The sequence below is a fragment of the Choloepus didactylus genome, chromosome 6 (assembly GCF_015220235.1).
Source record: "Choloepus didactylus isolate mChoDid1 chromosome 6, mChoDid1.pri, whole genome shotgun sequence".
In the NCBI taxonomy this organism is placed as follows: Eukaryota; Metazoa; Chordata; class Mammalia; order Pilosa; family Megalonychidae; genus Choloepus; species Choloepus didactylus.
Genome location: NC_051312.1, coordinates 22,169,367 through 22,186,013, shown reverse-complemented (window position 1 = coordinate 22,186,013; position 16,647 = coordinate 22,169,367). Strand labels below are relative to the sequence as shown.

The following is a 16,647-nucleotide window of genomic DNA, read 5'->3' as shown; positions in this document are numbered from 1 at the left end:
TATAATAAAAGTCTCTAACACTGGAACAGACATGGAGGGTTATGTAATATAATTTAAAGGATGAAACTATATTTTATTTTTTGCACATTAGTTGCTCATATAAAACACATTTAAATAACAAATAGCATGATTTCCCATTTCAAAATGGATTTCTAAAACTATTTTCATGTAAATATTCAAGATCATGTTGGGCCAAGTAAAAGATGGCTGAACAGAAATACAAACTAAAAGATTCATGTATTTTGGAGAGAATCCAAGTAAATATGCAGATATAATAGGAAGAAAAGATGAGGTTAAATGTTCAACATCATTGTCATTTTAATAGCCTGGATAACTCTCTCTTCTTCATAACTCTAATAGGAGCATTTTTCACCTCTTTGTTCCTAAGACTGTAAATGAGTGGATTCAGCATGGTGATCACCATAGGATAAAACACAGAGGCCACTTGAACATTTCCCAAGGAGTAGGGCTGCTTTGGTTTTAAATAAGTGAAAGTCACAGTGCTGTAAAAGATGTTGACTCCCAGGAGGTGGGAGGCACAAGTAGAGAAGGCTTTGCATTCTCCTGAAGTGGAATTAATTTTCAGGATAGTAGACAGAAAGGACCCATAGGACAGAGAGATTGTTATAAGAGACATGATTACATTTAAACTACCAAGAATGAAAACCATGATTTCAGTGTCATGAGTGTCAGTACAGGACAGGGCTAAAATTGGGTTAAATCACAGAAGAAGTGATAGATTACATTGGATTTGCAGAAATGCTAACTGTTCATGTAAACAATATTTACTGATGATTCAGTAAAGCCAATCACATAGGACCCAGTGATGAGGATGTGGCAGAGTCTCATGGACATAACAACTGGGCACTGAAGAGGATTGCAGATAGCTATGTAGCGGTCATAGGCCATTGAAGACAGAAGGAAAAATTCAGTGACACTCATGATGACAGAAAAGTACATCTGGGTGAAGCAGCCTATGAATGAAATATACTTTTTGGAAAACAATAAGTTCTCTAGAGGTTTTAGGTGTGATGACTGTTGAGTAAGTGAAATCAAGAAATGACAGGTGACTGAGGAAAAAATACATGGGTGAGTGAAGCTGGAGATCCAAGTAAATTATCAGTATCATCCCTGCATTCCCCAAAACAGTAATCAGTATATCAGGAGAAAGAACAGAAAGAGGACATGTTGGGTTTCTTCAGAGTCTGTCAATCCCATAAGGATGAAGTCAGGAACATTTGTGTTGTTCTTACTTCCCATAGCATTCAACTACTGTAAACTGTTGAGAAATCAAAGTTGATAGCATGAATGACTTGAAAAAGAGTTTTATTAATATGGATAATCTGGAATTTTAAAAAATTTATTTAATGCTTCAACAAATTGATAACGAAGAGGAATTTGCAAATATGACTGAAAAAATCTTAGTGTTATTGTCAAATACAAACTACCAATAAATCATCATTTGAATATTATATATTAGAAGTCCACATATATTGAATAATTGGAATGAACAGACAAGGTTATAAATACTTGCCTTTATTAACACATTTAACCCAACTGAAAATATTATACCATAGATGTTACAATTATCCATATTTTTAGCTGAGAAAAAGGTCAGAAAATGTAACTTATGCAGAGTCAGGTCTATTAAATGTTGACACTGTCATTCTACAGAGATGGGAGTTGTCTAGAGAGCATGCTCATAGAATATATAACTGCTTATAGTTAATTTCAGGAAAACTGAGAAAAATATTAAATATGTAATAACCAATGAAAGAAAACAGTTTTAACGAGTCATTTGCTTTTAATTTGTATCCAATATTAACACAATTAACAAATAATAAATAGCAGCTGTAGAGAACTTTACTTGAATGTGTTAAATTAAGATCACACACTCTTTTAATTTCTGGAAGATAAGTTGTTTTCCAAAATTGACCATTAAATATCAAAATTCTTCTAAAATTATCCTTCCAATTTATTTAATTTTCCTGTGGTCTCAGGTTTCATAATTCTCTATTTCCATTTCAACAAGTCCTGGCATTACTTAGGTAAGGCCTAAATGATATGTATATGCATATGCATATCCCTCAAATAATGCACCCATTTAGTTGGATTTGAATTAAAACCCTTTATGTTTGAGAACGATACCATGAGCAAAAGGTGGTGAAAAAGTTTCTTCCAATGACATCCGCCTAGAAATTTGTTAACCACAAAATTTTTCCAAACAGAAAAATATGCAAACTACATAATTCCTGAGGAAAAATATTTGCTCCCTTTGAAATAAATTAATTTTAATTTTTCTTGCATGCATTTTTGTTTTAATGTGAAGTAAAAATAAATCAGTGTAAAAATTTTGTTCAGGTTATGTTCAATGGAAATTCCTCCCAGAAATTATGTCTCACAAGTGTACCAGGAAGCTACTGTGAACAAACCAGAGCAAAGTATCCCTTGCCTTTCACCCTGACACTGCCACAGCACCTTTAATATTGAGGACTGCTGATGCAACCTTTGGTCATCCCTGGGGACCACTTTCCAAGGGTCATTGCTAGAAATGTTTCCAAAGATAAAAGTTCAAGGACTAATGCACCCATGTTAGGTTTGCACCAGATAGTTCCTTTCCTCATAGATGGCTCATAATTTTGAGCACAATTGTTTTGTATTCCTTTGTGATGTTCTAATTTTTTGACTGGGTAACAAAGCAGGTATTTCAAGAGAAATACTTAATTACCATGTGACAGGGTATTTCAAGACAGGGTATTTCAAGACAGGGTATTTCAAGAGAAATACTTAATTACCATGTGACAGGGATGGAATAGCACATTTTTACAATGAAACTTTTTTGTAATTAAAACTATGAAATTATTATAGAAGCAAACATTGTATGTTACACAAAATCAGAATACAACAAAATTCAAAGAAGAAAATAAAAATCATTCATAATTTAAATAATGATACAGTTTCATCTACTGGCTGACTACATCTTTTTTCTAATATTTTAGTCTCTGTTCTCTCTTCTCTTGTAGATTATTCTTCCTGTTTTGTTATTTGGGGAAGGGGTTATTAAAGAATGGCTCTAAGTTTCTATTTCTTCCTTTTTTTATATAATTGTTTCCAATTTTTGGCTTTCTAATTCACTAATGTTATTTTTTAAAACTAAAAAATCTACCTTTTTAGACTGAACTCATTACTTTTCTGTAGTACCTTCATATAACTAATTATATTATTTATTTATGTTACTTGCTTAAGAATACAGGAATTTAATGCTTCCATTATTCATGTGAGCACCATTTTATCTTATCTTCTATTTAATGTCATGCATTTCTTATATTGTTATTCATTATATATATAGTCTAGAATCAAATTTTTATTTCCCATATGATCAAGGATAACAGAAGATTGCATTTTTAAGAGTATTTATTTTTAATTTTCAAGTTGAACAGATTTTCAGTTTTTATTTTTTGAATACTAATTTTAAATTAAATTGCATTGTTTTCAGAAAATGTGGCTCTTCTTTAAACATTGGAAATGTATTAAAATACATGAATTAATTGTTTTAAATTTGTATAAAAAACTCATAGATGCTTAGAAAGTAAGGTTTGAATATTGATATGCAATTTCAGCCTCCTCAATTTTATTATTCCAATATTAAAATTTTAAATGTGTTTATTTGTTGGATTAATCACACAGTAGAGAATTATATTCAAACATTCCACTGCATTTTATTCATTAATTTAGAAAACATTTTATTGAACACCTGCAATACACTAGGAACTGTCCACAGGGTTTTTATTCTAGTTGAGGGAAACAGAAAAATATGCAGAAATAAATTGTATGCCATGTCTGAGTGGTATTTAATCAAAAAGCTTAAAAGGAAAGAGTTAGTCATACAGGTATATGGGAGGAAAGTGTTCTAGATGGGGGGGGGCAGCAGTGCAAATGACCTGGACAGGGTTGGTCCAAGCAATTGAGGAAGTGAAGAGGTGTAACAAGAGTGACATAGGGTGACATTCTTATTGTGTGGGCAAGGGAGGTAAATGATGAAGTACTTGTATGTCGATAGCTATAAGTGCCATGGAGAAAAAATAAGTGGAGGGTGTACACAAGACAGTTGGGTTTACTCTCTTAAAAATGCTTTTAAATGAGGCAATAGTGAGAATAGACTATCACACAATGGGGACTATTGTACATGGTTTAATAACCATAAGCATTTCTTTCTCTCAGGAAATTGAATGTAATGATTTCTATTTAGTAAATTCCTACTTCCTTCCAGACATTTTAAAATATTATTTCTAATCAACATAACATTTTATTTAGTTAAATATTCTGATTCACACTATTCATATTATAGGTTGCCCTCAATAATTAAAGAAATTGTCCAAATTCACATGTAGGTATTTATAGAAAAATAATTTCAAAACAATGTTTTCTAATGTAAAAAACTTGTACCCTAAGTAAAAGTAAATTTATTCTATGGGTCTTCTCAGTATTTACATACTAGGGAGTAAACATAATGGTAATATAATGCAGCCATATGCATGAAGTATAGTTGAAAAGATTAGAAATATCCAGCCTGAAATATATTGGACTCAGTAAGTGATAATAGAAAAAATGAACATTTAAGCACTGTAAGCATGCACAGTAAGAACATATGAATTCTAAAACTTCATAAGACATATCTTGTGGAAAGCCGCCTCCCGAATCGGGCCTAGCGTATGCGCTGCAGCCTGCTCTAGAGTTACCCCCGCCCATCGAGTGAGCCAAGATGGCGCCTGCATCCTGTTTCCGCATAGTGACGCATGTATCCGCCACCCGCTCCTACCAATCGAAATCCTGTATACGCGATACTAGCCTAGAAGCTTATTGGTTGTTAATTGTGTATAAAAGGTCTTACCCGGACGGGGTAGGGTGAGACAGCCCACAAGGAGCCGTGCCTGACGGCCACATCGAGGCTGCTCTCCCACGAGGCGCCGTGCCCCGTGTGGGAACCAGTAACACAGAATGTTCATCTAGCTGTAGTAAAGGGCTTGCTTTCACAACTGCCGTGTGGTTCGAGTCGTGATTCATGACCAGGTTAGTTCGCGCAGTCTGCATCTCTCTCTCTCCTTCCCTGTTTCCCCTCGCCGGCCGGGAACCGGGGACCGAGCGGGGCAGCGCCGGACAAGTGGTGGCCCGTACGGGGCAGCTCCTCCTCCTGCCTCGCTCTCGACGGTCCCTCTGTGAGGAGAGCAGCGCTGCGCGTCGAGCTTACGGCGGACTTCCCGCGCCTGATCAACGCGAGAAGGTGAGTGCGTCTTATTACATGATAGTTAGGGCCCGTGGGTTTTCAGGTGACCCCGGGGGACTCGGAAGAGCTCTCCGAGTGACTGAAGTATAGTGCCGACTGCAATCATGGGGCAGTCCGGAAGTTCACCTCTCTTAGCTCCCTTAAAGAACCTTTTGAAACAACGGGGTATCTCGGTCAGGAAAAGCTCCCTTCAGCGTTTTCTTGATGATGTTGATACTTTTGCCCCTTGGTTTGCCTGCACCGGCAGCCTTAGCCTACCCTCTTGGATGAAGCTCGGTCGCGACATAGACCGAGCGCGCCAGACGGGCGTGTGTATGGACCCGATTCTAGTACCCATATGGGAGACCGTCCGTGCGGTCCTTGAACTAGAATCGGCTACCGGCCTAAGCCCGTCCTCTGTCTTGCAAGAAGCACGGTGCGCGCTCCAAGAAACCCAGTCAGTTTCGTCAGCGGACGGCTCCTGTAAGGGCAAACCGCCGGAGTCCAGTGACTCTGACTCAGAGTCAGATAGCGATACTGACGAGAAGGCGGAAGCATCCCCGCTAATTGAGTGGGAGGAGCCTCCCGCCACACCCGTGCGGCCTTCCGCCCCGCCAATGTCTACCGCTGCACCCCCAGGGACACCCCAGCTCCCAACTGACGCCTTGGGCGGTCCCACCAAAGGACCTTGCCGAGAGCTCCCTCTAGTGGCCATGCCCAGTAAATGTAATTATCCTTTGCTGCCAGACCCGGAAACCCCGATGGGTCGGTCAGGGGAGGGGCAACCTTTGCCGTACCCCCCGCCCGAGTATACAGGCCCTCAGGACCCTTTGCCATTAGGTAGTGGTGGGAGACATTTCTGGAGATGGAACCCTTTCACAACATTTAGACCTTTTGGCATGCTGGGTGGCTACCAGCCACTTGAGCCGCAGCCAGTCTCAGAAATGTACCCGGTTATTATCAATCCCCAAGGTGGCAATCGGCACGAATCATATGATTACAAACTATTGAGGGAATTGAGGCAGGCCGTCCATCAGTATGGCCCCAATGCCCCTTATACCTTGAACATGATCGAGAACCTCTCTGCTCTAAATCATACACCCGCAGATATTTTTCAGCTAGCCCGTGCTTGCTTGCCGTCAGGCCGATTCATAGATTGGAAAGCATGGTTTGAGGAGTTAGCTGAAGAGCAGGCCGCAAGGAATGCGGCGGGGAGACGTGGCGGGTGGAATGCTGACATGCTGTTGGGGAGAGGCGCCCATGCCCAGAACCAAACGGGTTTCCCACAAGAGGTCTATGCCCAGATCTTCCGCTGTTTTGTGGGTGCCTGGAAAAAGCTAACAGGTGAGGGAGAGGCTCAGGCCTCACTCAGCAATATACACCAAGGCCCCACAGAACCATTTGCGGATTTTGTAGCCAGGATGCAAACCGCAGCTGAGAGAATCTTCTCAGATCCAGGAGTAGCAGAGACTGTGGTTAAGCAAATGATTTTTGAGCAGTGCAACAAGGAGTGCAAAGTTATCCTGGCACAAAACAGAGCAAAAAATTTGACAGAGTGGGTCAGGCTCTGTAGAGATGCTGGCAGCCCTTTAACTAATGCAGGTCTAGCTGCCATGCTAGCCAGCTCCCTACAGGTGGCTACAAAAAGCCCGAGAACCTTAGGGGCAAAGTCTAACGGGTGCTATGGCTGTGGCCAATCAGGGCACTTTAAGAGAGATTGTCCCAATAGACGTCAACCCCCTGCCACTCAAAGGTTTGGCGAACCAGGTGCAGCAACCAGGCCGTGTGGCCGTTGCCACAAAGGCCCCCACCGCGCAGAAGACTGTAAATCGGTTTTCGATGCGCAGGGTAGACGCCTCTCTGGCCGCCCCGAGCAGATTCCAAAAAACGGGAAGAGGGGGTCCGCCCTTTCGACGGACCCCCTTGCATGCCATTCGACAACACAGGATCCGATCAAATTCGTGCGTCCCCCGGCTCAGCAGGACTGGACCTCTGTGCCACCTCCAGACTCGTACTAACCCCCTCCATGGGTGTCCAGTTAGTAGGGACCTCCTTCAAGGGGCCCTTACCGGCTGGTACTGTAGGGCTCATATTGGGAAGAGCATCCACGGCCCTGAAAGGATTAACAGTTATACCAGGACTTGTAGATTCAGATTTCACAGGCCGTGCCCAAGTTATGGTTCAATCTCAGCGGGGCACCTTAGTCATTGCAGAAGGTGATAAGCTGGCGCAGCTCCTGCTCTTACCCAGCTTACATGCAGTCTTTCCAAGCAGAATCAGACAGAGAGGGGAAAAAGGGTTCGGATCCAGTGGAGCGATTTTTGAGGGACTCCATATGTCCCTGGAGTCTCGACCTATGCTAACCATTAAGGTGCAAGGCAGATCTTTCTTGGGCCTGCTCGATACAGGGGCCGATCGGTCTATCATAAGACAACAAGAATGGCCCCCCACCTGGCCAACGAGCAGGGCGGAAGAGCCCATTAGAGGAATAGGCCAAATTTCAGCGCCCATGCTCAGTGCAGCTGCCCTTCATTGGGCCGATGAAGAAGGACACCAAGGCAGTTTCCAGCCTTATGTATTAGCCCTGCCTGTGTCTTTGTGGGGAAGAGACATTCTGACCCAAATGGACGTTACTTTAATTAGCGGCTACTCCCCAACCTCTAAGCGACTGCTAAAAGAAATGGGGTATACCCCCGGCAAGGGTTTAGGAGCTTCACTGCACGGACGTGCGGAGCCTATACAAGCTGCCCCCAAGTCTGACAGACGAGGCCTGGGTTTTTCATAGGGGCCACTGAGGAGAGATTCCCACCCACACCTATAAAACTAAAATGGAAAACCGAGGCTCCGGTGTGGGTGCCTCAGTGGCCCTTGCCACAGGAAAAACTTGCAGCGTTGCACGCCCTAGTATCAGAACAACTAGAAAAGGGCCATATCGCCCCTTCCACGTCACCGTGGAACACCCCTATATTCGTAATAAAAAAGAAATCTGGTAAATGGAGACTGCTACATGATCTAAGAGCTATTAACGATTGCATGGAGCCTTTAGGGCCCGTTCAGATGGGACTGCCCCTCCTCTCGGCATTACCGGAGCACTGGTCGATTTTCATCATAGATCTGAAAGATTGCTTCTTTTCTATTCCGCTCCACCCTGAAGACACCCCTAAGTTTGCCTTTACTGTGCCCTCTAGTAATCAAGAGGAGCCCTGTCAACGCTTTGAATGGACAGTCCTGCCCCAAGGCATGGCTAATAGTCCTACCATGTGCCAGCTGTATGTCGCTGCGAAGCTAGCTAGCACTCGGCAGCAGTTCCCTCAAGTGAAAATCATCCATTATATGGATGACATTCTCTTAGCCCATAGAGACACAGATCTTCTTAAAACAGTTTTGTCACATTTAGTCCTTAGTCTTAGAGAAGCTAACCTAGAGATTGCCCCTGAAAAAATCCAAATGACTGACATTACCACTTTCCTGGGGGCGAAAGTCGCACCCACTCATGTTTCCCTCCAAAAGGTGTCTCTCAGGCTAGACAATATACACACTCTCAATGATCTACAAAAACTCATGGGGGATATCAATTGGATCCGTCCATACCTAAAAATACCCAATGTCAAACTAACACCTTTGTTCGACCTGTTGAAGGGGGATTCTAATATAAACTCACCTCGAAGCTTCACTCCAGAGGCAAGGCGAGCACTATGCCAGGTGGAACAGGCGCTCAGTGGCGCTGCATTGAAGAGAATAGACCCTGATGAGCCTTTTGAAGCCTGCGTGCTGCCGACAGAATTACAGCCCACTGCGGTACTGTGGCAGCGGGGGCCGCTGCTCTGGGTCCACCCTGGAGTTTCCCCCAAAAAAGTCCTAGAGCACTATCCTACAGCGGTTGCAGACTTGGCCCTAGAATGCATTAAAAGGGCTGTGCAGCATTTCGGTCAGCAGCCCAAAAATCTCAGGGTGCCTTATTCTTCCCAGCAGCTTGAGATACTCACCGGATGCATAGATCAATGGGCCATTCTCCGGTGTACATTTTTTGGTCCCATTAACAATCAGTTCCCTAAGGCTCCTCTCTTGCAGTTTGTCACCCGGCACCCAGTGATTTTTCCCAAAGTAACCTCTCCTAGGCCACTAGCAGGCGCCCCCACCGTATACACGGACGTCTCCAGCTCTGGAACAGGGGCGTATTGTGTGGAGGGGGACACTCCTAAAACAGTGCTCTTCCAACCACAAAAGCCTCAATGGGTAGAACTGCAGGTTATCATTGCAGTCCTGGAAAGCCTTTCCGAGCCCTTAAATGTCGTCTCGGATTCTGCTTATGTTGTGAACTCTGTACAAATTTTAGAAACGGTGGGCATTGTTAAACATTCCTCTACAGTAAGGACGTTCTTTGCCAAACTACAGGAGGTTATATGGACCAGGCAACACCCTTTTTACATAACCCATATTAGAGCCCACACAGGTTTGCCTGGCCCTATGGCCCAGGGGAACCATAGCGCAGATGTAGCCACTCGACAGCTGCACATCTTTCCGACGCTGGTACCGTATCAACAAGCCCGAGAATTCCATGCCAAGTTTCACATCAATGCAGGTACCCTAGCTAAGCGGTTCAGCATACCACGTGCAGCTGCTCGAGATATTGTCCGAGCCTGCAACAATTGTGCAGAGCAGAGAGCAGTCCCCTCGGTTGGGGTCAACCCTAGGGGTCTCACCCCAGGGGATACTTGGCAGATGGATGTCACTCATCATTCAGAGTATGGTAAGATCAAGTACTTACATGTGTCGGTGGACACATGCTCCCAAGTTTTATTTGCCTCTGCTGAACCAGGAGAAAGAGTCTCCCACGTCATTGCACACTGCCTTGCTGCATGGGCAGCTTGGGGTAAGCCAAAGACGTTAAAGACGGATAACGGGCCTGCCTACACTAGTAAATCCTTCCAAAAATTTTGTGACAACATGGATGTCCAATTAAAACATGGCATCCCCTATAACCCTCAGGGGCAAGGAATCATTGAAAGAGCGCACAGATCTCTCAAAGACTTGCTTAAAAAACAGAAAGAGGGTATAGGCCACGGCCTGTCCCCAAAAGCTCGACTGTCTGTAGCCTTGCTCACATATAATTTTTTAAACGAAAATTCACAAGGAATGACACCTGCCCTGCAACACACCACCCCGAGTCCTCCGCATAGAGGTCTAGTCCATTGGAAGGATGTCCTGTCGGGGCAGTGGAAAGGCCCTGACCCGGTGCTCAGCTGGGCCAGAGGCTCTGTTTGTGTTTTTCCCCAGGAACCAGGACGTCAACCAGTGTGGGTTCCGGAAAGACTGGTGAGAACCGTGACATCACCTGAAGAAGCCAAGGAACAGCTGTCAGAAACGCCAACGAATATACAACCTGAACCATTAGACCAAGCCTCCGACCCTGCTGATGATGGCGACGACCGACAAGACGATAATAGTAGGACTGACCACCCCGCGGTTGCCCAAAAAGAGGATCGGTAACTCTGTTCTTTGCTCTCCTATAGCAATCCTTCTAATCTGCCTTTTTCTTTTTAGTGGAACTATATTTCCTCCACAAGCTTCAACGAGTCCTTCCCCCTCACCAATGACACACTGATCCTCTCTTTTGCTAACCTCTCTGTCAAGGTTGTCAACACCACAGTTGCGGCGAATGCTACTTGTGAAACTGGTAATGGCGAGTTAAGTAAGGGAGTCTTGCTTGAATTTCTTAACGTTACAGGGAAGAGCCGCCAGTCTTGTGAAGGGATCTTGAGTAAAAAGGAGACTCAAAGGTGCCTTTTCCTTCCAGGGCTTGCTCCTACAGTCTGCAACCGTTCCAAAGACCCGGATGCCTCGCCGCCCCGCTATCCTAGTGTATCGCCCAAGTTATGTCTGGCTCCCCGTCAAGGCAACCGACTGGGTTGGCCCTGTTTCTCAAGTTGTTTCACTTAACAATATCCCCTTCTCTAAGTCTAGGCGTCCAAGAGGCATAAAAGAATGGCTATCGAATGCTGCCAGTGTAGCTTCCTCTTTGTTTGTCCCAACGATCGGGCAGGCTGTGCTACAAGCATGGACAGATCGGCAGCTCGCCATAACGATGGAAACGGTAAATGGCTTGGTCAACCTTACCCGAGACGTGCTACGCCGCCACAATCAGATGCTGAACTTAAATTTCCAGGCCATTCAGAAACTCCAAGCGGAGATAGATGAACTTGGACTGGAAATAGATGGACTCTGGAGAGTGCTTCAGCAAACATGTGACACCCGGTGGCTTACGGTTAAACTCTGTGTCACTCCTGTCAGGGCCAACGTGACCGGAAGCATTTCCAGAGTCTCTGATTGGCTGAAAAGGTCATATTTTCCTGAATTTGTTAATCTCTCCCAACAGGTGGAATCTAGTTTAGACACAATTGGGGGGATCAAGTTAAAACCCGTTAAAGTCGATCTCTCCGGGTTAGGCGAGGTTCTACAGAAACTATTGCACAGTGTTTCTTCCTGGTTCTCTTGGCCCAATTTAACTAATTGGATCCTCATTGCAGTGGGATTATTGGTGGGATTAGTCGTTGTTAAATGTTTGCTAGAACGCCTGTTTCAAGCGCAGCAGCAATTGCGTGTTACCACTATGATGGCTATGACTCCCACCTCTGTTACCCCCGATAGTGACCGATTTATTAACCATACCCCTTCCTGGTCGCCTCAGGTGGGGCGCTTTGGAGCAAAATTTGTAGCGAATCGCATGGCTGTTTCTCGGGTGTAAAAGGCGACACCAGTAGTCATAATTTTGTCTCAGGTGGGTCTCTAGGGCAGAGTCCTAGTTGTGGCCAGACTGGACCCTAGCCATTGCACAGAGACACCTAGTGACACCCCCGACTCTGGTTACTGCTGTTCCTGCCCCCGTCGTTGTTCCCCAGTTGCCAGGCAAAGCACTGCAGGGAGAGTCACGTTGCTTCCAGCTTACGGACTCTCCGGTCTCCATATGACGTGAGCATTCTGGTTGGTGCTAGAGGCTCCGCCGCTGGATGGCTGAGGCCTAGTCCAGACTCCCCAAAGCACCAAAGAGGTTGTGAACCATTTGGGTTCACGGGAGCACGCTCATCACTGGAGACACTGGGTCAAAAATAAATAAGAAAGGGGGAGATGTGGAAAGCCGCCTCCCGAATCGGGCCTAGCGTATGCGCTGCAGCCTGCTCTAGAGTTACCCCCGCCCATCGAGTGAGCCAAGATGGCGCCTGCATCCTGTTTCCGCATAGTGACGCATGTATCCGCCACCCGCTCCTACCAATCGAAATCCTGTATACGCGATACTAGCCTAGAAGCTTATTGGTTGTTAATTGTGTATAAAAGGTCTTACCCGGACGGGGTAGGGTGAGACAGCCCACAAGGAGCCGTGCCTGACGGCCACATCGAGGCTGCTCTCCCACGAGGCGCCGTGCCCCGTGTGGGAACCAGTAACACAGAATGTTCATCTAGCTGTAGTAAAGGGCTTGCTTTCACAACTGCCGTGTGGTTCGAGTCGTGATTCATGACCAGGTTAGTTCGCGCAGTCTGCATCTCTCTCTCTCCTTCCCTGTTTCCCCTCGCCGGCCGGGAACCGGGGACCGAGCGGGGCAGCACCGGACAATATCTAAGACTAATCTTTGAAAGCCATAAGGAGAGTAGTATTTATTGCCTTAATTGAGAAAAAATGTGATTACTTAATTGGTAAAAATTAGAAAGTACTGATTTTGTTAGGGAAGATAGAAAAGTATTAATCAGAGCATTTTTAGAGTGTATTCTATGTCAGGTTAGAATTTGGTGATATGGGCATGTAATTCTTAGATGCTCATGAAATTGGGAGTCAGAATTTGTCCACATGCCACATTGACCAAGAACAACTGAAAATTGCTGGGATCAATATAATCACTATGCACTCATGCAGAGAACCAAACCTGGGATCTTATTGTGCTGGTCCCTGGGTCTCTTAAGTAACAAACATGACCATGATAAAAAGACAGCCATTGCTGTTTCAGACAGTGCCAGCAATTTATTTTCCTGACCATTGGACCAATTTCCAGATCATAAACTCCAAAGCTTTAAAAATGAAATTTAAAAATATATGCAAGTTAAGCAAGATAAGTATCTGCTAAGTACTGATTTCACCAAGTGTTAATGCTGAACAATAACTGATTTTATGTTTGGAGTTAGGGTGTGGAGCTATTCTAAGATTATTTTTCCTGATATTTTACATGGCAATCAATGGAGTAGCATCAGGTATTTCATTGACAAGCCCTCATTTATATCCTACTGACTAAAGATATTAGTCATATAAGAACATTTGGAAACTGTTTAACTCAAATTTCATTCACTATACAAATAATCTTAAATATATTTCTATCTATCTATCTCTCTATCTATCTATCTATCTATCTTATTGCTATATAGCTATCAAGGTATCTTTTATCTGTCTATCACAAATAGGATATATTACTCATTTTCCAACATTACATCCTACAAATATGCCCTCCAATTTGCCTCAGAATTCTAGGAGAAATATTGTAACTATTTGTTAATGTGAATTGAAGGTAGGTACTAGTAAAAAAAAAAAGGCATTTTTTTTTCATAAAATACCCCTGAGAAACATACCCATAATGAAATTTGTTATTTTAATTCCCTTCTAGGTGAATAGCACCTTCTTTTATGATATGTATATTGCAGTTGAATTTCTCAATAGTTCATTTTATATTTCTGAGCCTAAACTATCTTTCCAATATAATATACCCTGTCTTTCATTGTCTAGAATATAAGAAATTGAAAGTGCTTGAAATATTATGAAGGACTATATAAAATTAATTTTGTGTATAATCATTATCATTTTATTTTATTATTTATTTCTGAATTAAAAATGTTCACCCATATGTATTTACATGAATGTCTCATGTACATAAATATCACATATATGTAGCCTCATGAAACCACATTTCAAATAATTTATTGTATGTTTTGCAGAATTTGGGAATGTTTTGTGTTATCATTTCATTCTGAAAATTAAACTTTCATATTCCCTTGCATTAATATGTAATATAATTAAAATTTCAATGTGTACCTTTCACTTTCATTTCTAAAGAATTGGAACCATTCAGTCATATAATTTTGAAATGAAAAAATTAAAAGTTCAATCTTCATTAATGCCATGCAAACATAGGAATTAATAGCAGTCAGCTGTCTCAAGTTGTGCTACTTAAGTCACTTGCCAATTTCAATATAATTTTGTTTGTGAATAAAAATATTCTCTGCAATACTTTTTCTTCAGATAGGGCAATTTATAGCAATTTAAAAAGAGATATCTTTGGAACAATCAGGATTTCTGAATCTGATTTTATAATGATGTGCATATATATAATTTAAATCAAAGGGAGCTGATTGGCTTCCCTTATAGATCATTGGGTCTCCTACCTAGAATACCTCTTTGGGGATATTTTTGTTTACTCTTTAGAAAGGGTACTGGAAGATCCTCAAAGGGAAGGAATAAATTAGGCTGGTTATTGACTCTCTAATTATTCTTGAGTCATTCTAGATAAGTGTCAGAACTTTCTAAACATGAAGTAAAATTCTTCAGAATAAGCTTTCTCTGAGTGTTAGCAACCCTTGTATATGAAATGAAAATGAAAGTGGAATTTTGCCCTGTTCAATTTCATTCATACTTGTGGAAACTGAGGCCAGGAATGGGGGAATGGTTTAGACTAACCACAAAAGTAGAAAGGGGATCTAGAGCCAAATTTTCTTTCTGAGTTATTTTAAATGCTTTCATTTATTTTGAAGACTCTCAAGCTATAAGTCAACATCATCAAAGGACCATGTATCTGACAGTCATCTGGATAACTCACTTTTGCCTTAAAAGTATTTTATATTCATGCTTAATGGGGAGACAGAGTTAAGATACACTTTTAAAATTTGTGTTTATATATTATGTATCTGTCTATACATATCTGTATATATTTATTTCTTACCAAACAGAAAAAATTTAATGTTTTGGATTGTCTGAAAATAACTAACCTTAGTTCTGGATTTAGGTTAGTTTCTGCAACATCCAGCCATTAGTCCTTTCTCTAGGCCTCTTTTTTCCTCTGTAAAACACAGGGATTCAACTAAATAAACTTTAAGTTTCCTTCAAGCTCAAAACTTTACTAAATCCATGTAGATATCACTAGGCAGAGCACTGACTTGTATACTATTTTGGAATACATATGATATGAAATTCAATGACAAAATATTTCAAATCTATGGCCCTTTTCACATCATCCTTTACTTCCTTGTTCCTTAGGTTTAAATCAATGGGTTTAACATGGGAATCACCAGTGTATAAAATACAGACACCAGCTTTTCTTGTTTTAAGGAATATTGGGAACTTTCTTGAATGTAACTAAAGCTTATACATCCATAGAATAAAGCCATGACCACCAGATGTGAGACAGAAATGGAGAGCAGACCAACTGCTGCTGAGAAGATTCTCAGGATAAAGGCAATAATAAAAATATATGAGATAATCACAGTCAAAAACGTGACTTTGGCAATTGACCAGAAAAGATTACAAACAACAATTCATTCATAGATATGTTAGAAGATGACAGATTCAGCAGGGGTGGGAAAGGTCGCAGAAGAAGTGACTGAGAACAATTGACCCACAGAGTTTCAATAGACCAGCTGTGTGTGTCAATGGGTTGACTAAATCTCCTATTCATGATTCAATGATCTGCACTACACATGCTATTTTAGTCATGACCACTGTATAAATAGAGGGGTTACAATGGCCCCATAGGATCATAAGCATTGCTGCCAGCAAGAAGTCCTCAGCAGTAAGGAGTGACACACACCTACACACACTACTATTGCAAAATGCATGCAAAGAATGCAGTAGTCTCCTTTCAATAAAGAAGTTCAGCAGAATTTTGTGTGCAAATACTGATGAATAATAGACACCTACAAATGAGAGAAGGCTAAGGAAATTGTACATAGGTCTGTAGAGTTTGGGAGTTAACTGGATTAGAAAGAGCATTCCCTGATTCCCCACAAATGAAATGGCATAGATCAGCAAGAACAAAACGAAGAGGAGTGACTTTAGCTCAGCACCATCTGTCAGTCCTAACAGGATAAACTCAGTGACACAGCAGAATTTCCATCAGACATTCATTTGTTTGTTTTTCTTGATATCTGCTAAGGATAAGAGAATTGAGTTGAGAGAATAACAGTGTTGCAATATAAAGATTTTTAAATCTCTAACTAGCCTTGTGACTTGAGTCAGCAACTTCCCCACTCTAGTTGTCTTATCTATAAAATTTAAAATATGTAACAGGAAATATGCTAATATTTTCAAGCATATTCATTTGCCTATCTTATAGGCAATACAATCATGCTTAAAA

The 16,647-nt window shown here is 42.1% G+C and overlaps 1 pseudogene; it reads right to left on the bottom strand.

The window, feature by feature from the left end:
• Nucleotides 1-15,458: 15,458 nt before the first annotated feature.
• LOC119536679 lies at nt 15,459-16,394 on the bottom strand (annotated as a pseudogene).
• Nucleotides 16,395-16,647: the final 253 nt, after the last annotated feature.